This window comes from Neomonachus schauinslandi, chromosome 8 (assembly GCF_002201575.2).
Source record: "Neomonachus schauinslandi chromosome 8, ASM220157v2, whole genome shotgun sequence".
Taxonomy (NCBI): Eukaryota; Metazoa; Chordata; class Mammalia; order Carnivora; family Phocidae; genus Neomonachus; species Neomonachus schauinslandi.
The window spans coordinates 93,866,271-93,879,265 of record NC_058410.1 but is presented as its reverse complement, the minus strand read 5'-3'; the positions used below and the strand labels follow the sequence as shown (position 1 = coordinate 93,879,265).

Sequence of the window (12,995 nt, the reverse complement as noted above, 5' to 3'; positions counted from 1 at the left end):
AGAGAGAAAGAGCGCGTGCACAAGGGGGGGAAGGGTCAGAGGGAGAAGCAGACTCCCTGCTGAGCAGGGAGCCCAATGCGGGACTTGATCCCATCCTGGGACTCCAGGATCATGACCTGAGCCGAAGGCAGTCGCTCAACCAACTGAGCCATCCAAATGCCCCTCAATATGGGCATTTTGAGTGCAGATGGATTATTTGGGTGGAGGTGTCCATAAAGAAGTTACACATCAGTCTCTAGCTTAGAAAGGTTAGGGCTAGAAGTATTTTAAAATCAAATATGGAGAGAAGATAGTTCACATTTTGCTTGGACATGGGCAATAATAGTAAGCAAAAGAAATATATAAATCAGAGATGTAGAAGGAAGCCTGGGGGGGGGAACCTTTCAATAGATACTGGTGGTCAGCACTAATGCCAGATCTAAAGGGATTGTGGTATAAATGTGAGCAATAAGCTTGGAGTTTTGTTTGTTTTTTTAAACAGAGGAGAAATAAGCATGTTTTTATGAAGAGGAAAGAGGAACCAATAGGACCATGAAAGATTTAAGATGCATGTGAGGGCAAATCATCTCAAAGCTGCAGAACAGAGGTGCTTGGTTGAAGCAAAATGTGATGGTGATGTTAGGGAGAGCATCAAGAGAGAGGAGAAAACATCATCTTTGTCAAGGAAATTGAATTTATCTTTCTTGGACCCAAGAGGGAAGAAAGAGACGGATGTGCCAAACAGTTTTTTGAGGAGGGAAACTGAGGACCAGTATCAGATGGCTTCCCTGACCCTTTTAGGAACATAAATGGTTTTTTAAATAAGCATTTTGGATGATTCCAGATTATTTATTTTTAAAACTATGGCTTTGATTAAAGCCTTAGGATATGAGCACAATACAATCTTTCATTAAAACATTTAGACAGCGGCGGCAGAAAGAAATGCCAGCAGCATAAACAATATATCTTATAATTCTATCAGCAGGCCTGTTTTAAAAGGGACACATCCTGTTTTACTGAATACCTGGCCAGAAAGAAATTGTCTTTTAAAAAATTTTATGGCTAACATGAAAATACACTAATCACCTATGATTTATAGCTTAAAAAAACCATCCAAACCAAAATTTATGACTCTTCGATCATTCAGAGCTAGGATTTTTTTTAGTGATTCAGGGTAGATGAGAGGATCACTGGGCAAGGCATTGTTACTATTGACTACTGTACATCAGTGTCGATGATGATATTCTGCAGGTCTAAGAAGCAACAGGAGGAAAAGCCTCATTCAGTAGGAGGAGAATGGGAAAAGTGAAGGCGATGCCATTATCGTACCCCATCTAGGGTTTGTCTTCGGGACAGGAGGTGTTGTTGGTGTTACACCATCATTAATCACTGAGACTTTGTATTTCATCTAACAAAAGTACCTTTGTTGTGAGGCGAACTATTTATTTTCTTTGACATGTAGTTACATAACTTGAAATGAAATATGAGCCAGTATTGGTCTAAACTAAAGAAAGGCACGGAGAAGGTAATTTAATTGTGATGTAGAAGTGGTAAAAAAATAAAGTGACCTGAGGTTGGTGCTAAAGTGATTAAGATACTAAGTAGTTCTGATGTCATTAAAATAGTACTGGGCCTTGGGGCGCCTGGGTGGCTCAGTTGGTTAAGCGTCTTCGGCTCAGGTCATGATCCCAGGGTCCTGGGATTGAGCCCCACATTGGGCTCCCTGCTCAGTGGGGAGTCTGCTTCTCCCTCTCCCTCTCCTACTCCCCCTGCTTGTGTTCCTGCTCTCGCTGTCTCTCTCTCTCAAATAAATAAATAAAATCTTAAAAAAATAAAAAAAAATAGTACTGGGCCTTGTATCATTTTATTCACTGATTTAATAGTACCTTATGCTATTTCAAATACTTGATCCTATGATTGCTGCTTACTATTAATAGTTAAAATCTGTTTATTTCATTCTGCTTGTTCACAAATATTATTTTGACTTTGCTTGAGCTTCATAGATTTAAAAGCTTTCCAACATGGAAAATTAAAATCATGCTCTTCACTTGGATGATTGCACAAAATCTTTTTATAGCAGATTCTAAAACCCGATGCATGATAGTATTTACACAGATGTTCAGAAAGTAAATAATAGAGATAGGGATTGTTGTAGGGATTATGCTGTCATTAGCTGTTGTAGTTGCTGTCTGTTCCCCTAAGAAGGTGTAGATGTTGGTGTCAGTTGAAAACTGGAATGAGAAGAAACTCATGTGGTTTCTTGTCACACTCAGAATAAAAAAATCCCAACTTCTAACCTGTCCAGTTTCATTTTGTAAAACTGCTGTTGCCTTTTTCCCCTAGCTATACCTCCCCCTCCCTTGTTTCAGGGACTTTGTATTTGTTCTCGTTCACTATGGACCACTCCTTTCCCAGTTTTTTGTGGTCCCTTGAACACTTGAACTTTAGGCCCTTAGCATTTGTTTTTCTCTTTTCCTAGAATGTTTCTCTCCCAGATATTTATGCGGTTTGTGTTCTCACTTTATTCAGGTCTCTCTCCTCAAATGTCATCTTCTAAGACTTTCTAAGAGAAAATTTTCCTGTCTAAAATAAGAGCCTTGCCCTCTCACATCTTCCTCATCATTCCCTTCTCCTTATGTTGTTTTCATTCTAGCACTTAATCGTACCTCATATTAAATTTCATATTTATTTATTGTCCCCATCACTGTAGGGCAGGGATTTTGTCTTGCTTACTTTTCTATCCGTAGCATCTAGAACAGTAACTATCAAGGAGGAGGGACTCAAGTAGGTATTGATGAATGGATGAATACTTGCCTCATTAAGTTGAAAAGACAAGTTACTATGAAGCTCGAATTGTGGAGATAGTATTTGAGTGGTAGGTTAGCTAGATGAGGTGATTAGTAGAGGGATTAAATATCCACAGTTGGGGTTCAGAATCTGTAACCATGTGACCTAAGCTGGGGAATCATGGTTTCACAGACTTCTGGACACGGTGGTTAGTTTAGGACATCTTTCCCTGAACTGAACTCATGGGCAGAGTACTTGGCTCTATTCTCTGAGGCTCTGCCATTCCTTTGTTTACTGAAGCTCCTCCTTAGATCCTGTGAGCTGCTTCAGCCTGGGCTCCTTCTAACACTTGTTATTTTCCCCCTTGGGTGATTAAAGGTTTGTACCTGTTCATGTCAGGAAGAGCTCTGCCTCATAAGGGTGGGCAGAGACAGCTCCTGTGAATTAGTTCAGATGTTTGTGGCTGCTAGCGTTAGATCTGAGTGGATATTGGTGTGTGGAAAGGGCCGATGAATGTAGTCCTGCCGGTTTTTTTTGTTTGTTTTGCTTTGTTTTGTTTTATGTTAGGTCTATAAGACAGAGTAGAAGATAGGAACAAAATTAACATCTACATTTTGAAAACTCTTAGGTTATAGGAAATAGGAATGTTGGTAGTGATTCCACACATTATGGCTAGAGAATTATTCGTCTGTTCATTTATTCAGTAGGTATTTAATGAATGCTTATTGTGTGTAGGACATTTTCCTTACATGCAGAGGTTAATTAGCTCATTTGACAGAGTCATTTATTGAGTGAAACTATGCTGCGCTTTATGGGGGCAGGGATGAACAAGCCCCGGCCTCTGCCCTAAAGGAGGTTGCCGTCTAGGACAGGGGGGGCGACAAGCAAACAGGTGTATGCCTAGCAGTGTAGAAGTGTGTGCTGTAGGGACACCCGAGGAAGTCATTAGCTCTAAGGTTAAGAGATGGGACAGAGAGGAGAAGTTTCCTAGAAGGTTCTTAAGGAATGGAAGAGATAAATAGGTGTTTGCCAGAGAGGGGCATGGGTGTAGAAGAACTGGAATTCCAGAGAGCATAGGTGTTTAGCTATTGGATCAATGGGAAAAGCTGCATTTCAGAATGGCTGGAGTATATAGCCCAAGAGGAGAGAAGTTAGATGAGAGATGGGACTGAAGAAAAGGCAGAAAGAGGTAGACCAGGCTAAGGGGATGGGACTGTATTTAAAGCAGTGAGGAGTCACTTAGAAGATTTATCTCAGGGAATAACAAAGCAGATTTGTGTTTTGGCAGGATCAAAGTAGAGTGAGTACCAGCTGGACGACAAGGCAGGAAAACCACAGAGAGCAGATATCTGAAGCCTCATGTTCTTAGACACAGAATCATCCTAAGGGAAAGAAGATAATCAAGAGACCTTGTCAGAGCAGAGGCTTTAGATTCAGCTTCAAGACGGCCCTGGGCACATGGACAGATTCCTGATGTGTCTAGTACACATGACATGTTCAACTTCATCAAAGTTGTACTATGTTCATAACTCAGCCAGTCATATTTCACATTAAATGACAAACTTAGGCATTAGAAATGAGATTTGGGAAACTGCTAGATGATCACCATTGACCAGTATTTATTGTGAAACAGCTTGGTCTTTTGAGATGGATATCTGGGGAAAGTAGATCGATACTGAGTAGACACTTGACAAATACTTCTTATTTGGTTAGTTATTTACATAAAAGTTACTGGAGGGGTGCCAGGGTGGTACAGTCAGTTAAGTATCTGGCTCTTGGTTTCTGCTCAGGTCATGATCTTGGGGTTGTGGGATTGAACCCCGCGTCAGGCTCTACACTGAGCACTGAGTCAGCTTGGGATTCTCGCTCCCTCTGCCCCTCCCCCTGCCTGTGCATGCTCTTTCTCTCTCTCTGTCAAGTAAATAAGTCTTAAAAAAAAAAAGTTACTGGAGCCACAATCTCCCCGCCCCCCCCCCCACCCCCGTTTAGTATACATTTGATTTCTTCTAGTGTGAAGCATAAGGATTTTATTCATATTCCAAAAATAAAGCAGTTTGGAAAAACTTGTGTGCTGCCTGGCACATGCATTTAATGTTTATTTTTGGTGACTTTTATTTAGCCCTTGGATTTTTACAGTCACCGTCACATCAGAAAAACAATTTAAAAGATCACTAGTCAAGTTCTAACAATTCCCTTAGAAAGTTACAACAAAGAAATGTCTTCTAATAAGCTTGTTTAATATTAAATTTTAATTGGAACAAGCACTCAACTTGGTTTTGAATCAGTGTCTTCAAGTCTACCCTGTTCTATGAAATATTCATGTAGTAAAGATGGACAAAAAGGTGGAAACTAGCATAAAAGAGACCTACATCTAATGTGTGTGTCAAGGTGTCTATATGTGTATTTGTATATATGAATCTATTTATATTGTTTTATAAAGAATTGTCTACTTTTGGGATAATGTAAAAATCTAGCAGTGTATATATCACGTTGGGGGCTCAGTTTATTTGATCAATGAAATTTGGAACCTAAAGTCATTATTTCTGTGGTACTACAAATGCTATATTTAGAGGTAATGAGAAGCAGACACATTCACTGACTTGTGGAGGTGGCATTTTACTAAAAACCATATAGTAACATGTATGTATTATATATTAACATATACATGTTAATATATAATAAATATAAAAAATATATTAAAATATTGCACATATATATTAAAATATAATATTTTACAAGAAGCATGTTTGGATCCATTGCGAATGGGAGGAATTTGGAGAAATCAGTCAGTAAATATACTCTTAGGCTAACTGCTTCAAGAGTACATAATTAATGCTGAGGGAAGCTCAGGCAATTTATTTAAAATCATGGAAGTAGTAGTAATGGTGATGGTGGTAGTTTGAGTAGTGGTTAGGTAGTAGCAGCCGGGAGCTCTTAACACACCACCCAAGTGTGGCACAGTACCTATTTGCTGAATAAATCATTGAAAGCATATTATGTCTGTAAGTCTCTTTTCATTTACTGTGTTTAGTTCTTAGAGTAGCCATGTAAAATAAGAACTAGTCCCGTCAATTTACAGATGAAGAAATTGAGGCACTGATGAACTGACTACTTCAAAGTCATATAGCTAGTACGGGCTAGGCTTTGAACCTGGGCATGTCTGACTTTAAGCTCAGGTTGACATCCTTCAATTCTGTGTTCTTTCTACCTGATTTCTCACTTCCATTTTCAGTCATGCATATATTAAAATCCTGGTGTATAACCCTGGATACAGTCAGAGCATATACAGTATTGATTTTGTATTGTAGGTTGTTAGAAAGGAGAATCCCAGTAGAATGAATGGCCAGTAACGATGTGGTGTTTCTTGGTGGTGTTGGTTAGAATCCCAGTAGATCAGAATTTCCAGAATCATTGCTTTGGCAGCATTTCCTGTGCCCCTAATCGTCTGCAATGTAATGTTAACCAGGAGTAGTAGTCCTAGGAATACTCCAGAGTTTATACAGTGAGGTTTCAAAGCTGTTGCCTTTTTAACATTAGAAACTGCCATTAGTTCCAAAGTAGAATGTAGGTTAAACAGTCACTAGAAATTTCATTGAAAAATCTGTGGTTCTGAGAATGTTTTTGTACTTGTTGAGCAAGTGACACCTGTTACCACCTCCAGGGGACGAGTCCCACTTTGTGGAGGATAGCAAAGGACATGACAGTGTCTGTTACCAGGAACAGCAGTCCTAGGATATCAGCCCACTGTGTGGTTTGCAGGTGTTGAGGTCACCAAAAAAGACACAACTCACACAAACATTGGATAGAGGAACACTTTATTCACATAGAGAAGAGGCAGAACAAGATCATTCTCAATAGTAGACACTGGTTCTCCGTGGCCAGGAGATCTTGCTCTGCAGCCTATCAGGTCCCGGGAGATGGTCTATGCTCCCCTCTCAGTGCTGCAGGTGAAGAACTCCATTCCCTCACTCCCTGGAATAGAGATAGCAGTGGAGTTGGCTATGTGCCACATGACACACAGGCTTAAGCAGAACAAAGAAATACACATCAGACCCAGAACAGGGGAAGATATTCCCAGACTGAGAAATATGACCAGCACAGGCTGTGAGAGCTCTTTATCTCTTTGTAAGGAAGAGTTCTGAGCCCAAGACACATTCTTCTGTGGCTACTCAAGGGCAACAAGCTGTAAGTGACTGTTTCCCTGACAATACTTAGGTTGGACCACAAACACTTCACGAGAGTTCCACTCTGTTGAAGAATGCTTTTTTTTTTTTTTTTAAGATTTATTTATTAATTTGAGAGAGAGAGCATGAGCATGTGCACTGGGGGGACGGGCAGAGGAAGGGGGAGAGGGGGAGAAACAGACTTCCTGCTGAGTGGGGAGCCTGACACAACAAGGGGCTCTATCTCATGACCCTGAGATCATAACCTAAGCTGAAACCAAGAGTTGGATGCTTAACCGACTGAGCCACCCCAGCACCCCAAGAATTATTCTTAATTGTTGGTGTTAGTCCAACAATTGGATTTGAAGTTTGTTTGTATTTTTAAGTCTGTGTATGGCGTTTTAAAAGTGTTAGATTATTCAGAAAAAAACTGTTAGGTTGTTGATACTCACTGTTATTAATTAATAATCAGTTACTTATGGGTAATTCTATTTTCTGATATTTTACTATTTTACTAAACTGTAGCTGTTCCTTTGCTGAGTTATTTGGGATTCTGTCAAGATAGAGTTAATGTGGGCAGTTGGCTCCTTTCCCTAAAGCTAACCATGGAGAAATGGCAGACGTTAGAGGAAAGCACGGATCTGAGGAAAGAACTAAAATCAGTAAGAAAACCTCCAGGGGCGATTGAGGCTGTTGTGAATTGGTGTGCATGAGTAGGTGGTTAGCTTGGGATACAGGGTGGCTTGAGGAATCAAGAGAAAATACGTTGTTTTAAGGTTTTTTCCTTTTAAGTTTTGTTTTTGAGTTGACTTTCTCCAGTTGCCTTGAAATGATAATTGCCTGTCCCTCTGCTACAGAAATTGATATCGGTAGGATCCTTTCAGGGCAGGACAAAGCCCTGCTAGGGTGAGGAGCTGATGAAAACCGGTACAAGCTCACCAGCAAACCCAGGGCACTCAGTCCTCCTAGGGCTTGCAGAGTATACCCTATGGAGATTGCCTTCTCCCTGTGCTGCTGCTTTTAAGAGCTTAAAGGCTGAGCCTTTCCAAAGGAGTTGCCTTGCAGTAGGCCGAGACAGAAGTGGTCAAGAGTGGTTATTTGGTGCCCGTGGCTCATCTTCATCTTTTTCAAATTCACCAGGAGGGATAATAGTAGGACTTGGGTTTTGGCCTTTTTTCACACGTTTCTAGATCCTCTAACTCTTATCCTTTGGTGAATATGACCTCATAGGCCGTAAATAGACATACGAAGAGTATAACCACTGCTGAAAACACAAAAAGATAAACTGAATAGTATGCTCCTCATGAAGCAGAATCATTAGAACGGAAGGGTAATTTAAAATAAACATAATAAATATACTCGGCAATAAAAGAGGATAGTAGTAGTATTAAGAAGGAACTAGAAGTCCTAAAAAGGACAAGGTGGAAATATTAGATATGACAAATATAGTAGTTGAAGTAAAGAACTTATTAAGTCAGATAAAGAGCATGAATACAAGTGACAAATGCATTGATGAACTTGAAGATCGTGTTGAGGAAATCCTCCGAAGGTAAAGGAAAAGTAGAGATGGAAAGTACTGAGAAGGCTAAGAAATATGGAGGAGAGGCATAGTAATGTCAGCATTCAAATATAGGATTTTCAGGAGGTAGAAGAGAAATTGGAGGAGAGAAAAATATTCAAAGAAATATTGATGGTAAATTACTCAGAATTAAGAAAGAACAAAGACTTCAGATTGAAAGGGCTAATAGAAAACCAAGGAAGAAAGATAAGAAAAACCTAAAGATAAAAAATATGGCACATCTTGATTGACAAGCGAAATTTAAGGATATCATAGCCAAAGAAATCTAAAAACTTTCGGAGCAAAAGAATAGATTATGTACACATTAACATGAATCAGACCGAGTTACCTTTTCTCTGTTATTCTGCATATTTGAGGTTAGGGAAATCATCTGTATAATATGTAATTCAGAACTTGGAAAGTAAATTCATTCATTCATATTTCATTTGATAAAGTACTTCTCATTGTAATAAGGGACATATTTTCTTTATAACCTTCTTGAAAAAAAGATTTAGGGTGGCTGGTCACAATATGTAATTTTATGATTTTGTATAAATATTTGGGAAAAGTTGCTGTCATTTTCATTAAAGTCCTCTCTCTCCTTTTTTGGGGGGGATTGTTCAATTTGATCTCATATTAGGGCACATGCGTTTTAGAAATGTGTTTTTGCAGCCATAGATATAAAATGGATAATTTTCTATTTCTAGTAATTGGATATGACACAGCTGATTTTCAGTTGCTCTTCTTTGTACTCTTAGATTTTAATGATTTAAATTGCCTGTTATTACTGCTTGTGTACCAGAAAGAAGTCATATTCATCTTTGGCTCAGAAATCCTTTGTCCAGTAGAAATATAATGTGAACCACATATGTAATTTTAAAATTTCTGGTATCTACATAAAAAATGTTTTTAAAGGTTGAAAGTAATTTCACTGTATTATATTTAACCAATATATATGAAATATTATGTCAATATGTAATTAATATACATACTTTGGGGCGCCTGGGTGGCTCAGATGGTTAAGCATCTGCCTTCGGCTCAGGTCATGATCTCAGGGATCTCAATCCTGGGATTGAACCCTGTGTCTGGCTCCCTGCTCAGCAGGGAGTCTGCTTCTCCCTCTCCCCCTGCTCATGCATGTGCTCTCTCTCAAATAAATAAATAAATAAGATCTTTAAAAAATACATACTTACTTTTTAACAAGGTATACATTCTCTTCTCCATACTAGGTCTTTGAAATTTGGTGTGTATTTTACAGAGTATCTCAATTTAACCACATTTCAAGAATTCAATACCATATGTAGCTAATTGCTACCATATTGTCAGTGCATCCCTGAAGCAAATGGTGGTTCAGTGTTCTAATTGTTGGGTGGCTTAAGAGCTTTTTGTAAGACCTCAGTTGTAGTAAGGGGTATTAGAACTGAATGCTCTTGTAGCAAGTGATATATTTATATCCATTAATTGTAGCTAATCATAAAATGGAGCACTCAGACTGGAAGACATTATTTGATTGCTGTAGTTTTCAAGGTAGAAATTATGTTAAAACCCATAAATCTATAGAGTATTCTGGCTGGTTTTACAGTTTTATATTGTAAGTCCAGATGTTTCTATCTGGTTGTCTAACAGGCAGTTCAAGCTTAACATGGACAACACTGAGCCTCTGATCTTTCCTTCCATATTTGCTCCTGCTCATATTAATGAATAGTATTTCTGTTCTTTCCTGGCACAGGGGCCAAAAATTCTTTCTTTGACTTCTAGCTAGAACATTGGTGAAAAGTCACAGGATGCTGTTCCAAATGTCCAGTTGTCTGAAGTCTTTAGCTCCCCATATTTTTACTATGATGTGTCTATAATGAAAAAAGTCTGCTGAGTACTTTTAGGTAATATTAATGTCCCTTTTTAAAAAAATCTCAGTGGAAATTTGGGACAAATATATGTTTTTCAGTAGTTGACTTTAAAATTCTGTCAGCTGTCTGAAAGTTCACATGCCAGCACTGTTGAAACATCTTGGTAGGACTGATTTTAGTTCATGCTGACATTCATTTACATTTGCTTAACATGAACAAGCTGAGGGGGCAATATAAGTCAGGCACAGAGAGCAGAACAGGAAAAACCAAGCTTTGCATTTTGTGTACTGTGCTTTGTCCAGGAGATCTTGTGGCCCTTTGTTTAAAGCATTTTATTAGAGAAAGTAAACTTTAAGAAGTATAAGATGCAGATCTCTCCCTCTCCCAATTTTATAACTGTTGATGATTTTTTACTTGCAACAAAATGCATTTTTATGTCAAGATTGGCTGCTTCAAAATAATACTGATTTGGGCCTTTGTGTAGTAAGATCTTTTGGAACTAACATTGCCTATGGGTTTTTGTTCCCTTTCTCTTTTCCTACGATATGTAATAAAACATGAAGATGTCAGATATAAAGGATGGCTGTTGCTCAGACTTGTCCTTTGCTTGTCTGGTTATCCATCAAACACTATCAGCCCGATTGTGCCAGAAAGTATGAAATAATGTCATTGGAAAGCAATCAGTCAAATGTATGTCAAGGTCTTTTAAAAGTCTCAGCTAGCTGTTCTGATATCAAAGGATGTTTTACAAATATGATATACTAAAATGAGTACTCTTAGGAAATGTATCTTTAAACATGCTTACTTTATCCCCTCTCTTGATTTCATACCTTGATGCTTTGAGTCAGATGGGAAAGGTGCACTTAATAGTATGTCATGGTGGTCTAGAATCCACACACCCTTGATAGCTTGCAGGAAAATATTAGCTAGGGTCCATTCCATCACTGAAATGGCAGTTCATAATTTTGGGCAGTCAGAATGATAGGCAGTTGTTCTAATAGCCATATTATTTAAAACAAAACAAAAACAACCTTCTCTGTCTAAGCAAGCAGGTAAGGATTCTTTCAGTTTTTAGACTAGCATCTCTTCTTTACCATAGACTCTGGTAATTATCTCCAACCTTAAAAATAATAGAAGAGGTCATAACCTGAAAGGAAATAGTAAGAAAAATATGTTTTTCTTAGAAAAATGGAATTTTGCATGGAGTTTAAATTTACTAGGTGATTTAGATTAACAATGAAATGATTTCTTTTATATTAATAAATTAAATTCAGGGGCTTGGGCCTATGTTCTTAAGGGGATTGTATGTTATTTGAAATAAGAAATGAGAAGACATCAGTGATCCAGGTTGTTACTTATGATGATTCCTAATCTTGGAAAAAAAAAATAAAAGGAAGAAAGAATAGGACTTGGGGTACCCTGCTATGTTTGTTGAAACGTTTCAAAATACATTTATTTCATATTCCTTCTTACTTCCTCAGTTGTATTAATGAGCTTTGTCTCTAAATTTATGATGAATTAAAAACCATTTTGAAAATGCATCTGATAGAGTGCTGAGGCGAAAAGTTCAGTTGTCATTGTTTAAATGCCCTTACCACAGTAAAGACATTATACTTTTCTATTTCCATTTCATAGTTAGAGGTTGTTACTGATGTTTATGTCCTAGTAATGGAAATTATTTATTTTTCCTGTTCTGATTTGTTTTAAATATAATCAGAAGTTCTATAATTAATCACAAGACTCTAATTTTGTGTAATTGAAAGCTGGTCAAGTATTTTAAGGAGCTCCTCTCAGGAGTGCTTAAATATAAAAATTATTAGAGGAACAAAATTATATAATGGCTTTATTTTTGAAGGAAAACTGTAGGACTACTTAATGAATATAGAAAATAGCTTAAATTTCGACTAAGTTGAATGAATCCAAAAATAGTACAGTATCTCATTTCAGGTTAGAGAAATAAACTATGAGTGAGATGTGAAGGCACACTGGGCTGTTTTACACATAACTAAAAACATTTTCTGTATCTGCAAAGGCAGAGTCTTTATTAAGGAAGAAATCAAGGTGCTCTAAGACAGCAGTGAAAATTAAGTCATAGAGGAAAGGAAAAGTAGCTGAAGTACTAAGCAAATGAATACTTGCTGCAGCATCTGTTAACATAAACATTAGAGGTATGTTGTTAGCCATCTGGGACTACCATCCTTGAACTATACATTTGGATCAGTGGCTTAAGTTCAGCTGTGGAAGGAAATGAAGTCTTATGTATCCTTGTTGATCAGTTGTTTTTAATGACCTGAGACCCTCCAGTTCTTCAAGTGCATTCCCAAGGACTGTATTTTGTCATCCAACAGATGACTGTTACCGATGCTTTAATAAAAATCCTGTCCACCTCCTTCACTCCATTCCCTATTGCTCTGTCTCTACTTCCAAGTGTTAATAAAAGTCCACGTCAAGGGAAAAAACATTGTTGTAGAAAAATGTAGAAAATGTGTGAAAATTTACACATACATATCTTTCACTTTGGTAATAAATATAATTGTGGATATTTTGATATTAGTTTTAGATTACTTAATAAATTTAACCATGTAAATGTACAGAATAAATTATGTTTAAAGTTTCCAACATTAGAAGTGGTACATTGTTTAGTAATATTTAGAATGGAGA

The 12,995-nt window shown here is 37.8% G+C and overlaps 1 protein-coding gene across 1 annotated transcript in view; it reads left to right on the top strand.

Annotated features, from left to right (window-relative positions):
• PRIM2 (DNA primase subunit 2) overlaps window positions 1–12,995 on the top strand; it is a 320,402-nt gene that overhangs the window by 161,399 nt on the left and 146,008 nt on the right.